At 39.8% G+C, this 17,532-nt stretch overlaps 1 protein-coding gene across 1 annotated transcript in view; it reads right to left on the minus strand.

Moving 5' to 3' along the window:
* The window catches only part of PAK1 (p21 (RAC1) activated kinase 1), a 145,679-nt gene that overhangs the window by 83,032 nt on the left and 45,115 nt on the right, over positions 1–17,532 (minus strand). The window lies entirely within an intron of this gene.

The raw sequence follows: 17,532 nt of genomic DNA on the forward strand, positions 1-17,532 counted from the left end.
ATATAAACCCACAAAAATACTGTCAACTGAACTTCGACAAAAGGCAAGGGAAATTCAATTGAGAAAAAAGAGTCTTTTCAATAAATGGTGCTAGAAACAGATCTACACATGCAAAAATAATTAATCTAGACATAGACTTTGCACTTTTCACAATATTAACTCAAAATTTATCATAGACCTAAATGTAAAATACAAAACTACAAAATATCTAGGATAGCATAGGAGAAAATTGAGGTGACCTTAGGTTTGGCGATGACTTTTTAGATAACACCAAAATCACAATCCATAAAAGAAAAAAAGTTGATAAATTGGAATTAATTAGAATTTAACACTTCTGCAGAGACACTGTTAAGAGAAAAAAAAAAAGACAAGTCATGGACTTGAGAAAATACAGGCAAATCACATATTTTGGTAAAGGACTTATATCCAAAATACACAAAGAATTCTTAAAACCCAATGAAAAACAAACAACTCAATCAAAAATTGAACAAAAAAATCTGAATAGGCATCTCCCTAAAGAAGATATAGAGATGACAAATAAGCATATGGAAAGTTAGTCAACATCCTATGTGATTAGGGGCTTGCAAATTAAAACAACAATGAGATACTACTATATACCTGTTAGAATGGCTAAACTCCAAAACAGGGGAGGACCAAATTCAGGGGAGGATGTGAAGCAACAACAATTCTTACTCACTGCTGATGAGAATGAAAAATCTCAGGGCAACTTTGGGAATGGTTGGACAGTTTCTTACAAACCTCTAGATAGGCTTTTTGGACAATCCAACAACTACACTCCTAGGTACTTATCAACCTGAAAATTTATGTCCACACAGAACATGTTCACAAATAATTAGTGAATCCTTATTCACAACGGCCAAAATTCAGACGCAACCGAGATATTCTTCAACAGATGAACGGATAAGCAAACACTCATACAATGGCACTTTATAACAGCAATGAAATATCAAGCCATAAAAAGCCATAGAATACCCCTAAATGTATACTAAGTGAACAAAGCTAGTCTGAAAAAGCTAATTCCAGCTGTAGGATATTCCGGAAAAAGCAAAACTATAGAAAGAGCAAAAAGATCACTGGTTGCCAGGTTTTCAAAAGGGAACTGGTACTAGGGATGAATAGTAGGCACAGGGCATTTTTCAAGGCACTGAAACTATTCTGTATGATAATATAATGGTGACTATGTGATATTATGCATTTTTAAAACCAAGGATGGTTTTAATACAGGATGTTGATAACAGGAAGTGCTGGGGGGCTGCAGAAGGAGTGTACGGCAGCTGTTGGTACATTCTGGTCAATTTTTCTGTAAGGTTAAAGCTGTTTTTTTAACTTCCACCAAGATGGAGGCATAGGAGGAGACCCCATGCTTTCTCAACACACCCAAGTTCAGAGACAACAATTTATTAGCAACAGAAAACACAGCTAGAACACAGAAAATTGAACTTTTCAGAAGTCCGATAACAACGAATTCTTCAGCCTGACTGGTAAGAGGGGTGAAACCAGCAGCTGGTGGAGCGGGGTAGCACAGGAAAACTTGATCAGACGGACTCAGGCGCATGATCCCAGGCATGGGGTTGCAAAGGGCCGACCCAGTGAGTGACCTAGTGAGTGTGACCCAGTCGGATCCAGCGAGGGTGAAGGGCACTGCAGGTTGACTGTCCTGGCGCATTCCTGTGCAGATAAACTAGCAAGGGAGTGGGCAGTGAGACGGGACCAAGTGGGTCCCAGCCTCAGGAGGCAGCTGAGACGGCCACCATTTCCCAGCTCTGACCCCGCTCCCACATACAGTGTCACAACCCAGCAATCCCCACCCTGGAGGCCCCGCCCCTAAGGCTCCGCTCCTCATACTTAATGGGTGCAAACAGACCAAAAATGGCTCAAGAAGATCTCAAAGCCCCAGAGCCCATAAATCTAAGCGACGAAGAAATAGCCAAACTTTCAGATGCACAGTTCAAAACACTGGTGCTCAGGATGCTCACAGAACTGGCTGATTTTAGTCACAAATTAGAGGAACATATGAAGGCTAAACTAATTGAAATGAATGGCAATGCACAGGAAACCAATAATAATGGAAAGGAAACTGGGACTCAAATCAAAGGAGTGGACCAGAAGGAGGATAAAAATGACCAACCAGAAAAGAATGAAGAAACAAGAATTCAAAAAAATGAGGAGAGACTTAGGAACCTCCAGGACATCTTTAAATGCTACAACATCCGAATTATAGGGGTACCAGAAGGGGGAAAGGAACAGCCACCAGTGGAAAACTTATTTGAACAAATAATAAAGAAGAACTTCCCCAATCTGGCAAAGGAATTAGAGTTTCAGGAAGTCCCGGAAGCTCAGACAGTCCTAAAGAACTTGGACCCAAGCAGGAACACATCAAGGCACATCATAATTACATCACCTAAGATTAAAATGAAGGAGAGAATCCTAGAAGCAGCAAGAGTTAAGGGGACAGTCACCTACGAAGGAGTTCCCATCAGACTGTCAGCTGATTTCTCAAAAGAGACCTTACAGGCAAGAAAGGGCTGGAAAGAAGTATTCCAAGTCATGAAAGGCAAGGACCCACATCCAAGATCGCTCTATCCAGCTAAGCTTTCATTTAGAATGGCAGGGCAGATCAAGTGCTTCTCAGATAAGGTCAAGTTAAAAGGAGTTCATCATCACCCAGCCCTTATTATATGAAATGTTAAAGGGACTTACCTAAGAAAAAGAAGATAAAAAACATGTATAGTAAAATGAAAGCAAACTCATAATTATTAACAACCACACCTAAAACAAAAACAAAAGCAAACAACTAGAACAGAAACAGAACCTCAGAAATAGAGATTACATGGAGAGTTAGCAACAGGGGAGTGGAAGGAGGAGGGGGGAGAAGGTACAGAGAATAAGTAGCATAGATGGTAGGTAGAAAATAGATAGGGGGAAGGTTTGAATAGTATGGGAAATGTAGAAACTAAAGAACTTATGACACATGGACATGAACTAAAGTGGGGGAATGTGGGTGGGAGAGGGTGGGCAGGGTAGAGGGGAGTGAAAGGAGGAAAATGGGACAACTGTAATAGCATAATTAATAAAATACATTTTAAAAAGAATTTTTTAAATGTTAAGTCAGTATTTTTTTAAGTATTGCACTAAAAAACTGAATGAACAAAATAAATAAGAGTAGAAGAAACAACAAAACATATATCATACAGTATAAGGTACCAGTAATGTCTTCAACAGAAAAGATCAAATTCAGGCATCTATTTTAGATTTCAGTACCTGAAAAACAGGTACTGTTTGGATTACAGAAGGTTGACTACCTAGTTCATATACTGACCCTTTCAATGGTGTGTGTTATCTTGGCTAAGCTCGGCTCCCTATGATAAAACACAAGACTCATGAAATTGAAGCGCAGTGGTAATAAGCCAGCAGTTTTATTTACTACTAAGAGCTAATAGTTTATAATCAAGAAAGAAATTAATAACTAAAGAAAAAAGCAGAACCAAATGAGGTAGAAAGGACTTCACAGAACTGTACTTTCAAAGAGAGAAATTAAGTCCTAAAGATATTAAATGACACCCAAGTTTATACAAGTTAGCAGTTATCTTGTTGTAAGTCAGTAACTCCTTGTGTTGATGTCATCCTTTGGTTTACAATACATCATTTACAAGGTATTCGCCCCTGGACCTCGATATCAGCGTTTTGTCTGCACAGTCATGTTGGGCCTGACCAGGCCCTTTCAAGTCATTCACCTGGATTCTGCTGGCATATGAGTTTGCAACCACTGGTAACACTATATAAAGGCTAATGATCAGTAATAATTAGCAAATTTTGATTAGAAAATAGAATTTTCCACTTAATGGCTTATGTTTGAACTGATGACTACCATGATTATACTGCCTGTAAGATTTGAAAATAATTGTTTTTGTTTGATTCTTTTGCAACCACAAATAATTTAAGAACAACACACTGACTGAGAATTACAATCTTCTGATATCATCAGTTAAATGTAAAAGAAGTCAGTCAACAATGATAATTTTGGTTACAAAATAGTCATGTAATATACCATTCTTTCTTGTAACTAGATGACAGGACGAATTACCTACTAAGGGCTCTCTATGGGCCAGAAGTAAACCCACAACTATATGGACAAGTAATTCCCAACATAGGAGCCACAAACATATAATTGAGGAAGGAAAGCCTCTTCAATAAGTGATGTTGGGAAAACTGGAAAACCCACATGCAAAACAATGAAACTAGACAGCTACCTAACACCATACACAAAAATTATATCAAAATGACTTACCCATAAGACCTGAAACATTGCAAGAACAAGTATAAAGGACACAGGGACAATAACAGGGTGGGGGTGGAAATGGGAGGGAGGGGGGAGGGCTAAGGGGGTGGGCTGGGGTGGGGAGAAAAGGCAGAAAACTGTACTTGACCAACAATTAAAATTTAAATTAAATTTTTTTAAAGACCTGAAACAATAAAACGCAAAGGAAAAAAAAACAATGACATTAAATTTAGGGACCTTGATCTCAGAGAAGTTTTTTATGAACTTGACCCCAAAGGCAAGGGAAGTAAAAACAAAAAAATAAATGAATGTGATCACATAAAACTAAAAAGCTTCTGCATAAAAAAGAAACCAACAAAACAAAAAGGCAACCAATTGAAAGGGAGAAGATATTTGCAAACAATACTTCTCATAAGGGGCTAATATCCAAAATATGAATAAAGAATTCATACAACTCAACAACAACAAAAAATCCAATTAAAAAATGGGCACAGGACCTGAATAGACACTTTTCCAAGAAGAACATACAGATGGCCAACAGACATATAAAAAGATGCTCAACATCACTAGTTATAAGGGAAATGAAAATCATAACCTCAATGAGATACCATCTCATGTGTTAGAATAGCTATTACCAATAAGACAAGAAATAAGTGTTGGGGAGGATGTGGGGGAAAAAGAACCCTCATTCACTCCAGGTGGGAATGTAAACTGGTGTAGCCACTATGTTAAACAGTATGAAGGTTCCTCAAAAAATTAAGAATAGAGCTACCATATGACCCAGCAATCTCTCTTCTGGGTATCCACCTGAAAATTTTGAAAACACTTATTCGTATCGATATATGTATACCTGCACAATAAGTTAGTCAGCATTATTCTTAATAGCCAGGGCATGGAAATAACCAAAGTGTCCTTCAACAGATGATTGGATAAAGAAGATATGGTACATCTATATAATGGAATACCACTCAGCCACAAAAAAGCTGAAATATTGCCATTGCAATAATACGAATGGATCTTCAGAATATCATGTTAAGTAAAATAAGTTGGATCAAAAAAAAACAAGAAATGTATGATTTCACTTATATGTGGGATGTAAAACAAAAAAACAACTGAACAAATAAGACAAACAAAAAACTCATAGATACAGGCAATAGATGGTGTTTATCAAAGGGGGGTGGGGTGGGGTAAAGGAGGGTAAAGAGGTCAAATATAGGGTGGCACACGAGACTAGACTTGGGGTGGTGAGCACACAATGGAGGATACAGATGCTGTATTATAAGGTTGTATACCTGAAATTTATATAATATTATTAACCAGTGTTACCCCAATAAATATAATTTTTAAAAATTAATCATATAAAGGGTTGTCTATGAAATAAGTTAGAATGTAAAATAAATAAATAATGTTAGGTTACAAAAATACTGCAAGAAAAGAAAAATCAATGGAAAGCTGGAAATGGGAAGGAAGGCAAAATCCGTTCAGTGGCTATCAGTTACAAAGCTACCAATCATGAATCAAATTGTACTTGAAGTTCAAATAAGTCAAAAATACAGAGAAGGGAGATATTAATTACATACATAGAGCAGGGGAAAGTTTTGCGCAGGAGACAGTGGGTATTATTTGGATTGAGTATTGAAGGGGTAGAATTTACATTGAGGAATTGAGATTGGGGAGAAGGGTAAGAGAATTCCCTTAAGGGAAACACAGAAGGCTGAAAGGAATACAACGCATGAGCTCTGTTTGGGAAATAGTAAATAATCTAGTCATTCAAGGAAATAGTAAATAACTTCATCATTCACTCGTCATTTACTGAACATGTTGTACATGCCAGACACTGGGCTAGTTGTCAAACATCAGATGAGGAAACCTAGCTTCTTTCAAGAAGAAAAGCATTTTGAAAGACAATACAAGACAAAACTGTGTCAGTGATGGTCAGACTTAACAGATTCACAATTATACTCTTTCAATTACTCAAGCCCAAAAAAACAGATGTGCCCCTGACTCCACTTTTTCTATCATCTCTGCATTGAATCCATCAGCAAATTTTATCAACTTTACCTTCAAAATATATCTACAATTCAATCACTTTTCATCACCTTTACTTCTACCACGTTGGTCAAAACCACCAACAACTTTTATCTAGAATAGTGCTTCCCGACATTTGGAGGAGGAGAGGAGCGGTTTTGCTCCCAAAGGAAATTTGAGAAGGTCTAGAGAAATCTGTGTTGAGGCAATTGAGTAGGTGCTATTGATATCTAGCATATAGAGGCCAGAGATGCTACCAAACATCCTACAATGTATAGGACAGTCCTTTACAACAAAGAATTTTCTGGCCCCAAATGTTAACACTGCCACTGTGAAAAAACTCTGACTCAGAACACTGCAGTACTCTCTTTACTGGTCCACTCTTACCTCTGAGAATGATCCTCAGAAATTGTAAGTCTCAGGTCACATCACTCTCTTCTGCTCAGAATCTTCCAGTGACTTCCCAAATCATTCAGTGTAAAAGCTAAAGTCCTTACAAAGACCTACATATAAAGGCCACGTGCGACTCCACCTCATTCCTCCCTTCCCCTCCATCTCATCCTGGTACATATCTGACCTGGTATCCTACTTCTCCCTCCTTCACTTTGCTCCAGGAACAATGGCTTCTACCAACAGACTATGAATGCCTTTGGGCCCTCCTACTTAGTCATTCTGCCTAAAAACACACTTCCCGCCAGACAGCCAGATGACTTGCTCCTTCACTTCCTTGAGGTTTCTATTCAAATGTCACTTTATCAGAGGTCTTCCCTGACCATTCTTTATAAAATGACAAAAATCTCTCTCCAGTCCATCTCAGCACTTTTTATTTCCCTCTCTGTGCTTTATTTGTCTATGTAGCATTTATCATCGATTGACATATTTAATTGCTTATTGGTTGACACCCTCCAATAGAACACAAGCTTCACAAGCAAAGGCTTTGTCTTTATCTCCAGACCTCGGAACTTACTTATTCTGTGCATATAGTATGTGACTGATTATATAATGGATGGATGAATGAATCGATGGAGCTGGAAACACCAGTCAGAAGAAACTACAGAAAATCCTGAAGACCATGAAAAAATATAGATGCAGTGAATGCAATCTTAGAATTGGCTTAAAGCAATGATTGCCCCTACAAATCACCTTGTGTCCTCTGGGGGGTGAGGTATGGGGAGGGAGAAATGGAGGATGGAAAATCTTATATTGTGCCAACACAAGAACACCATAATAATCAGAGGTGTCTAATAATAAAATGGGCAAACTTTAAAGCATTAACATCCCCAACCAACCCCTCAACAGGGGGGATACTATAGAAACTAGTCTCTTATAATTTTCTTCTTTCTCTGCTTTTCCTTTTGAACTCAGCTCCAATGTTACCAGCTCCACAAAGGCTTTCTAAAATGACTCCTACTTATGGCCCTCAGAGCAATCCATCCACACTTACTTTAATTTACTCAAAGTAGTTGTTTGCATGTTGTTAGTGACTGAACTGTGGCCCACCCCAAATTCATGTTAAAGCCCTAACCCCTCTCTGTGACTGTTTTGAAGAGAGGCCTCTAAGGAGGTGATTAAGGTTAGATGAGCTCATAAGGCAGGAGCACTGACCCAATGGAAGTGCCATTCTTGTAACAGAGAAGAGTCACCAGAATCAATCAATCTACCCCCCTCTCCCCCCTTCTCTCTTTCTCCCCCTCTCCCTCCTCCTTCCTGTGCCATTTGAGGACACAGTGGAAAGGCAGCCATCCACAAGCTAGGAATAGAAGTGTCACTATTGTGGCCCTCATCATAAGATGAATCCTGCCTTGATGTTGGACTTCTCAGCCTCCAGATCAGTGAAAAAATAAATTTCTGTTGTTTAAGCCACCCAACTATGGTATTTCATCATGGCAGCCTAAGCAGAGTGAAACATATATCTTTTCACCTCTGGACTGAAAAGATACCATATCTTCTCATTTATTACCATATCCCCAGCCCAGAATAAAGCAGTGTTAATAAAACACAGACACTACCACACATTTTTATGGAATAATACAGAGTCCAAGCACATTTTTAAAAACCATGTTAAAAAGTCTTTAATGATTTTCAAATTGCCAACCAAATCTATTCCTTCTTTCACCCTTGCTATATAAACCCTGATTTTGCCCAGGAAGGCAATGAGACAACTGGATATTAATTTTCCCAGCTTTCCTTTATAAGTTTGGTGTGCCCATGTGACACAGTGCTAGCCAGTAAATCATACAAGAAGCTTTCAGAATTGTGGGGAAATAGTTGCTTTACTTATAAAACAGGACAAAAAAGGTACTGGTTCCACCTTTCCCACTTGCTTCTTCCTCAAACATTCTTTCTGGCGCTGCAGTAGCCATCTTGTAACCATGAGGTCGGGAGCACAAGTGTTGGAAGCAAAGGCTCCAGCTGCAGAGTGGAAAAGCAGACAGAGCCTGGGCTCCAAACATACTGTGAGTCGCTGAACCCACGCCAGCAGCCGGCCACCCCTCTCCAGACTCCTCGTTAAGTGAACAAAACTAATCTCTCCATTTTAAGTCATTGTCAGGTTTTCTGTTACTACAGGTGAAGACTTTCCTAATTGTTACAATCCAGAAGCATATTAGAGAATCAAGAGAAAGGGGATTCTTACTAGATTAAAACATTAATTCCTTATCAACCACTTGTCCCTGACTATAAGTGAATTCCTCTTACCAGCATGAGATTAGAGAAGATTTAACAAATTAAGACAATGCAGAGCAGATATGAAAGGAAGACTGAATGGTCCCAGAAGCTAGCCAACCACCTCTAATAAGTCCTTATTTTTATACAGAGTAACAGTACGACCTTATCTATTTCAAAAATGTTTTCCGGTTGCTTATATGTATAAAGGTGTGTGTGGGGTATGTGTGTGTATCTCTTACAACAATGGTAATCACCAATGGGATACAGGTCATAAAGGAGAAGAAAATTACACCAAGTACAGGCGTACACCTTGGAGATAAATGCAGGTTCCAGACTGAAAACACAAAGCCGGTACCATTTGCTATTGTGACACCATCTGCCAAGCAGGCCTTTGACCCTGTTAAACATGATGCCATTTTACTCTTCTGAGTTTATGTCCCCAGGACTGGAAATTACTGGAAGCAAGAACAGAATGTGACTGAACAACCCCCTCCCCAGCCACAGGCAAAAGATAACATTGGAGAAAACTGTAGTTTTTGCAAAACCACCCAAACCTCCCGTGTTGCAACTCCCCTAACAGCCCAGGGGCTACACAACAGCAACCCCCCACCTTTCATAATCCAATCCAATCCAGTAAAAGCTCAAAGACCCCACCCCTCGGTGCTGACGAATCTCTCCACACCATACCCCTTTCCTGTCTTAGAAAGTGAAAGAACTTTGCTCTCTGCCTTTTCTTGTCTTTGTGAATTCTTTCACAGCCTGCATCACTGACCACCCTAAAACAGAGACCACCTCAATAAAGCAAGTGTTGCAATTTTAAAAAGCCATAATCTTTTTGCTGATGGAGAGTCTTGCCTTCAATCTGTAAAAAATACATTATCTGTGAAGCACAAGAAAACAAAGTACAATACAATGAAGTATGTCTGTACCAAAAACCCATGCTAGAGGTGGCTACTGCAATTCATGACCAAATTTTGCTCTGAGCATCCTGGAAGCCAAACCAAAATCAAAAGAAAGAGCCTTGGCTGGGTAGCTCAATTGGTTAGAGTGCCGTCCCAATATGCCAAAATCAAAAGGAAGGAAGTGAAATTCAAACTAATCAACTCTCGCTGTCTGATGGAAAAAGCATTTCACTTTTGTTAAGAAACAACTATTATCAGCTAAAACGGGAGTTGGGAAACTTTTTTCCTGCAAAAGGACAGATAATAAATATTTTGCAAGGCATTTCACTGATGCCTCCAATACTCAACTCTGCCTGTGTAACACAAAAGCAGCCATGGAAAATATGTAACTAGTAGGTATGGTTGTATTTCAATAAACCTTTACTTACAAAATAACAGTTGATGGGCCAGACTTGTCCCATAAGCTATAGTTTGCTTAGGGTTTAAAGGGTTAAAGTGTCAAAGGGTTCTTGGATATAAGCACCAGACACTGGCTGATTAAGCACAGAATAAGTCTGCTGAAAGGCATCGGGTGACTCACAGTCCAGGAAAGGCTGGGGAAACAGGTTTAAGACTGAACTTCCAGAACAAAGCACAAAGCCACACTGGAGAACTAGTCCAATGAGGAAACCATTGCAATTACTTCTCATCATCAGATGCTACTGCCACGTGGGGGCTAAGAATTCATCCTTCGAGCAAGAGCCACTAGCACCAAGACCACTTCACTGCCAGAAACTCTGTCTTGCAGACGATGCTGTGGTGGTTCCCCATTACTTTCTCTCTCACGTCATTAAGTCCTGAATCCAAGTGTGGTGTAGGCACATGGTATTAACGAAACGTAGGTCACTGTCTGTGCCCTAGAAGCAGGGAAGTTTGAGAAGCAAGTATCTAAATTTTCATCTCTTTTTAGGGGATAGCATCTTTACTCCCAAGAAAACTCATAAACTGGGGTACTTGAAATGCTATGCAATAAAGACAAATAACAACTATTCATTTACCTCTTACTTATACATTTTACTCTCATATATAAATTATTTTTTAAATATTCCATGCAAACATGTTGTCCCTAACCCTAACAAAGTAAAAATGCTCTCACCTAAAAAACAGGACAACCTAACATCTTATCAGTTACAATTGGGGTGTCCTTCTCCAGCCCGAGGGCCTCATATGGCTCAGGATGGCTATGAGTATGGCCCAACACAAAATCAAAAATTTACTTAAAACCTTTTTTTTGGTTCATCAGTTTTTGCTAGTGTTCGTGTATTTAATGTGTGGCCCAAGACAACTCTTCTTCTGCCAGTGTGGCCCAGAGACACCAAAAGGTTGGACACCCTGCCATCACCCCAGCATTCAATTCTAAGGAATTTATCTCCTACTTTTTTAGTGCTTTAAGACACTACTCTAGGCCCACAAGCCTTGTTCACGCTGTTAACTCTGCTGGGAGCAGCCTTGTCATCTCCATTATCCCCCTCTTCAGGTATTATCTCCTCCAATTTGCCATCTCTGATACAGTCCTACCCTAAGGCTTGAGTAGGTCCTCCTCCTTTAGGGCCTTACAGCACCTCACAAAAACTCATCACTTTAATATCACAGGTGTCTTATTTAATCTCCAGCCAAACTCTACGTGCCCTTGGTTAGGGAATGTTTCATTCATTTCTGTTCCCTCAGTACCTAATCAAAGAAGGTTTCCAGCAATTACATATACCAAATCCAAACAAATCTAAAAATAAAAACATCACATATCTTTTGGCATCTAGTTCAGGCACCCAATTTTCTGTCTTGCTCTGATTCCTTCTATAAGCCAGGATATACGCTTGTTTCCTAGTCTGCCTTAAATATCTCTCTTCAATATTCTAAATGCTACAGCAGCACAAGTGGCCTTTTTAAAGTGATTATAAGTTCTTTATAAATCCAGAAGTAGTTTGAAGGTCTCCTGTGTCATCAGAGCAGAAGACCATTTTAATAAGCCTATCCCCATTTTAAGGACTCCTAGATTCAAAACACTTTACATGCAGAATTCTTTTGATTACTCTCACAATCTTTCTTGCCACTGAAGTATTTCTTCTTATTTTAATTAAGTTTAAACTCTAACTACAATGTGTCACTGAGCCAGCCAAGTTTTAGAAGAAAAGTGCCTTCTGTAAGATACGACGATCCCTAACATTTATGTAGTTCTTTACAATTAACAAAGCACAGTCACACCCATTATCCAATTTAATTCTTACACACACTCCTGTGAGGTCTCTCCTCACAAAGCTCAGTCCCAAAGCCATCTCTCCTGGACCACTGCCACACCAGTGCCACCACCACTTGGCCCAACACACACAACTGCTGTAGCTTTTCCTATTTGTATAGGTCATCTACTACCCACAGTGACATGTGAGCAGCTTGAGGAAAAGGACCAGGCCAAGCACATGTATAGCAACATAAATGTTCAATAGCTGCTGCTGAATAAACAATGAACAGTTAGAATTTTTGTTTTAATCAAGTAGAAACTGGAATGACTTTCCCAAATTCTTAGCTAATGCTCTCATCAGGGTATTCTTGACTTTCCTGAATGAATTCTCACTGCACTGACCTCTCCTGGGACGGGTCAGGGCAAAAAGGAATCCTGACTAGGACTCAGAAGTCCTGGTCCTCAGACCTAACTTCTCTGAGCATGTTCCCTCATTTGTAGAATAGGAACCATCACACTGTCTGTCCCTCAGAACATACAGTGAAGATTACATAAGATCATGTGAGTAAAAGTGGCTGGAGAAGTGTCAAATGATATATACTAAGCCAGAGACAATGCTTTGCTTGATGGTTACCACTGTCAGTGACAAAGTCAAAATCAGAGTCTGCCCTAGGAGAATCAAATTTATCCTAACAGCTCTAAAAAAAAATCAGCTTTATTATCCTCAGTTTATAGTTGAGAAAAAAATGAGGTACAGAGAGCTTAACACTTGCCAAAAACTGAAAACCTGTTAAATATCAGAGCTGGAAGCAGAATTCAGGCCCATTACAGCCTAAAGATCTTCCCATATTGCTTGCCCAACATAAAACAAAAGAAGAATTTCAATCACCACTACGCAGACGGAGTAGTGCTGATCTTCACTTGAGAACATTCTGCTGTCTCTCAGGCCGAAGCACACTAAGTTCAGCCCTGTGTAAGCCCCGTTTGACTGCCATCCCCACGATGCAACACCTCCGCAGGATGAGCTAAAAACTGAGTATGTAGAGATTAGAGAATGTTCTGACCTCAATTTTGAAATCATTTTAACTTGACTAAAAATCTGAGAGGAAAAGCAAAAGTGAACAATCCATTTTTTACCACTCATTGCTATTATTACAAAACATGGAAAAGAGCCTACACTCTGAAATGAGACAGCTCAAACTCAGGGTAGAAAAGAAAACCTGGACGAAGGCCTCGCGAAGGGGACAAGCAGGACGAGAGAGGATCAAAATGTGACTATGGCTGGAGCTACGTTGGTAGTGAGACCAAAGAAAATACAGTCTCCGGTTCTTTTCTTCCTTCCCAGATATCCCCACATATTGCAAAGAATCTAACCTCTGATGCTTCTTTTCTCTGTATTCCACCTGGAAGTACAGACTTGTAAATTACTGAGAAAGCCTGAAAACCCTCCTTTGCTGATCCTTCAGCCTAAATGCTTCTCCAGAGACAGATTAAGTGGCAGACAGGCTGTCCGAAGTCTCACTGTCATTACACTGTCATTACACTGTCATTACACTGTCCTTCACACAGTATGAGGCAAGTTTTTTTGGTAAAGGGAAGTAGCTGCTCTTATTTCCTGCTTTAAATACCCCTATAGCTGTAGCTAAGAACTCTTTTATTTGGGATGAGAATGTAGGGGAAAATTTTAAGGAACTATTTGGAGTGTGAATATATAATTTTCTCAGAAACAGCTCTGGCATAGGGCAGGCATCTGATTCAGTCCAACGGTCCATATCCTTTCCTATAGTCCGAGCCTCTTAAACCTGCCTCAGCAGGGCCTGTGAAAAGACTTCAAATAAGAACTTATTTGACTCGAAACAAATAAGACCCAAAACCCAGAACTCATTTCCTTCACAGACAGTTCCATCAGCCTCCGCTGAGTGCCTACTAGATGCAGTGTCGTATGTTGTGTGCTGGGTGCACTGAAGGAACAGCTAATGAATGAACGAATCAGGGGCTACAGATAAGTGGTAATCATGAAAGCAGGAGGAATAATGTGAGCACTCCGTCAGAAGTAAGAAAAAAAGGATTAATTTTAACTATGAAGGTCAGAGAGGCTTCACCAGGTGACCTCCTCCCCTAAGAGATCCCCTCCTCACTGTACTCAGACCCTGATTTGGCCAGTTGGAGCTCCATTCAAGTTGGCTTCGCATGCAAAGTATGGAACTGGACCTCTATCTCATACCACATAAAAGAAGTAACTCAGAATACATCCTAGAGCTAAGTCTACAAAACTCTTAGAAGAAAATATAGTTATCAATGTTCATGACCTTGGATTAGTCAGTGGTTTTTTATATATAGCGCCAAAAGCACAAAAAGCAAAGGAAAGACTAAACGCAATAAATTATCTACATCAAAATTAAATATTTCTGTGCTGTAAGCAGGGGTAACAAGTGAAAAGACAATTCACAGAATAGAAGAAAATATCTGTAAATCATATATCTGATGAGGTCATTGTATCCAGAATATATACCACACTTTTGTCTGTGTCTGTAAGTTCTTTCTTTCTTGGAGGGGAGACATGGGAGTTATTTATCTTTTTATTACTAAGAGTCCTTATGTATAAATGGAATATATTAAGAACTCTTAATAGTAAAAAGACAAATAATTCCCATGTCTCCCCACCACCCCCCAAAAAAGAAAGAACTTACAGACACAGACAAAAGTGATGTAATTGTGGAAGGGAAAGGGGCATGGGTGGAGATGGCCAAGGGTATGAGTGGGGGGCGGGGGGTGATGGAAAAAAAGAAGGAAAGAAAAAATGTGGAAAAAAAATGAATGAAGGGTCTGAATAGGCATCTGTCCAAAGATATACAAATGGCTAATATGAACTTACAAAGATGTTCAACGTCATTAGTCATTAAGGAAATTCAAATACAAATCACAAGGAAATAGATTCTGTTTCATGCTCACTAGGATCTTTGCAATAAAAAATACAGATAACCACAATTATTGATGAGGATGCAGAAAAATTAGAACCTTTGGGACAGTGTAAAGTGGTTTAGCCCCTCTGGGAAAAAGTCTGGCAGTTCCTCAAAAGTTAAAATAGACTTGCCATGTAATACAACAATTCTACTTCTACATATATACCCAACATAAATGAAAATATACATCCACACAACAACTGTACATAATTGTTCACAGCAGCATCATTCATAACGGCAAAAAAAAAAAAAATGAAGAAAGCCCTGGGGTGTGGCTTAGTGGATTGAGTGCCAGCCTGCGAACCAAAGGGTCACTGGTTCAGTTCCCAGTCAGGGCATATGCCAGGGTTGCAGGCCAGGTCCCCAGGAGGGGGTACTCAAAAAACAACCATAGACTGATGTTTCTCTCCCCCACTTCCCCTCTCTAAAAATCAGTAAAATCTTTTTTTTCTAATGAAAACAACCCAAATATCCATCAACTGATGAATGGATAAATAAAATGTTGTATATCCATACAACGGAATATTATCTAGCAATAAGTATAATTACATGTATGGAAATAAACAGAATTTCATACAATGGATTATTATTCAGCAAAAAAATTTACCAACTATTATTCAGCAATAAAAAGAAATGACACATGTTACAACATTAATGAACCTTGAAAACACACTAAGTGAAAGAAACAAAATACAAAAAAGTGCCCTGGCTGGTGTGGCTCAAAGGGTCGCGTGTTTGATTCCCAGTCAGGGCACAGGCCTGGGCTGCGGGCCGGGTCCCTGGTCGGGAGCACCTGGGAGGCAACCACGCAGTGATGTTTCTCTCCCACTCTTTCCCCCTCCCTTTCCCTCTCTAAAAATAAATAAAATCTCTTAAAAATACAAAAAGCATATATTATGTGAGTCCGTTTACATTAAGTGTCCAAAATAAGCAAATCAAATCTATAAGGCCAGAAAACAGATTAATAGCTGCCTAGGGCTAGGATGAGGATCGGAGAGAATGGTGAGTGACTGCTAATGCGTTTCTTTTAGGAGGACAAAATGTTATAAAACTAGATTGTGATGATGACCTGTGAATATACTAATAAGCAGTGAATTATATATACACTTTAAGTAGAAAAATTTTATGGTATGTAAATTATTATCTCAACAAAGTCACTAAACCCACACACGATATTGCAGAGTGGAAGGAGCACCCACTGGTCTTAGGAGCCAGACCTAGGTTCAAATCCTGGTTCTCCCACTCACTACCTGCATAACCATGACCTCTCACTGAGCCTTAACTATCTGTAAAACCAGGTTAACAACAGCCATCTCTACCTCCACAAAATGGCTGGAAAATGAGGTAGAAAACAGATATGAAAGTGCCCTGCACACAGCTGCTTTCCTACGACACTTATTTTCTCTTGGTTGACATTTCTTGCCACTGAGTTTACTGACCAAAATGAGAGAAGGACATTTTTCTCATCTAATTCAAGTAGGTTTGTGCCTTCTTCTCATAGGTTAAAAGGAAAATGAGCAGACCCCAAAATTTGAAGAGGAAGAAAGCTCCAAAGTATGACCCCGGGCACTCAATATGCCATCCTGAATGAAGAAGGGGTATAAGTAGGAACCCCAATTGCCTTCTTCCCCCAGAGCCCAAACTTACTTTCTGTTTCAATCTATGTACCCTGACCACAAGCACATCACCGCTGAAAGAGGACGCAGTTTTTCAGGAGAGAGAACAGGATTTCTAGTTCTGGGCTGGCGAGGAGAATGGAATGAGGCCTCCCCGGCTCTCAGGAGACACCTACCATTCCGTGTGTGGAAGCCACTCCAGGGCATCCTTGGCGAGCAACCGAAGATGGAAAGGAGGAAAGAACAGCTGTTTAATACGTCTGTTTACAGAAGGGAAAACTGAGTAATTTGCCTAAGCCCACACAGCAAGCTCATATGGTCTCCCAATTGTATGACAGGTACAGGGCAAGGAGCACCATTCTCTGCACACAAAGAACTCTGGACCCGAGGACAGGAAAAACCGTATCTAGTCCCCAGACTGCCACCCAATTGCTGTCTGGTCGTGAATAAATCAATCTCTCTGACTCTCAGCCCCCTTCCCACGTCTCTATGGATTCTGAAATTTCACAAATAAAAGTTACTGCGCACATAGCACCGTGCTGAGATGTAGTGGTAAACAGACAGAGTCTGGTTGTACCTAAGTCTACCCTTGTGAAGCTTACAGGATAGAATGCTGCAGAAGCCAGACATTCTGAAAATAAGCCAATTATAATTAACCTGTGATACACAGCTAGTGTCTGTCAGGAAGAAGTGGGCAGGAGGGTACATATGGAGAAGAAAAGCTCACTAACACACTTTAAATAATCAATCAGGAGGAGCTCCTCTCGGCTCTCCCTCCATCACAACCAGGGGCTCGGTTCCCTTTGCCACACGTTGTTACCTGACTGCCTGCAAATGCCAG

Source organism: Artibeus jamaicensis, unplaced genomic scaffold (assembly GCF_021234435.1).
Source record: "Artibeus jamaicensis isolate MK-2021 breed Jamaican fruit bat unplaced genomic scaffold, CSHL_Jam_final contig_64, whole genome shotgun sequence".
In the NCBI taxonomy this organism is placed as follows: domain Eukaryota; kingdom Metazoa; phylum Chordata; class Mammalia; order Chiroptera; family Phyllostomidae; genus Artibeus; species Artibeus jamaicensis.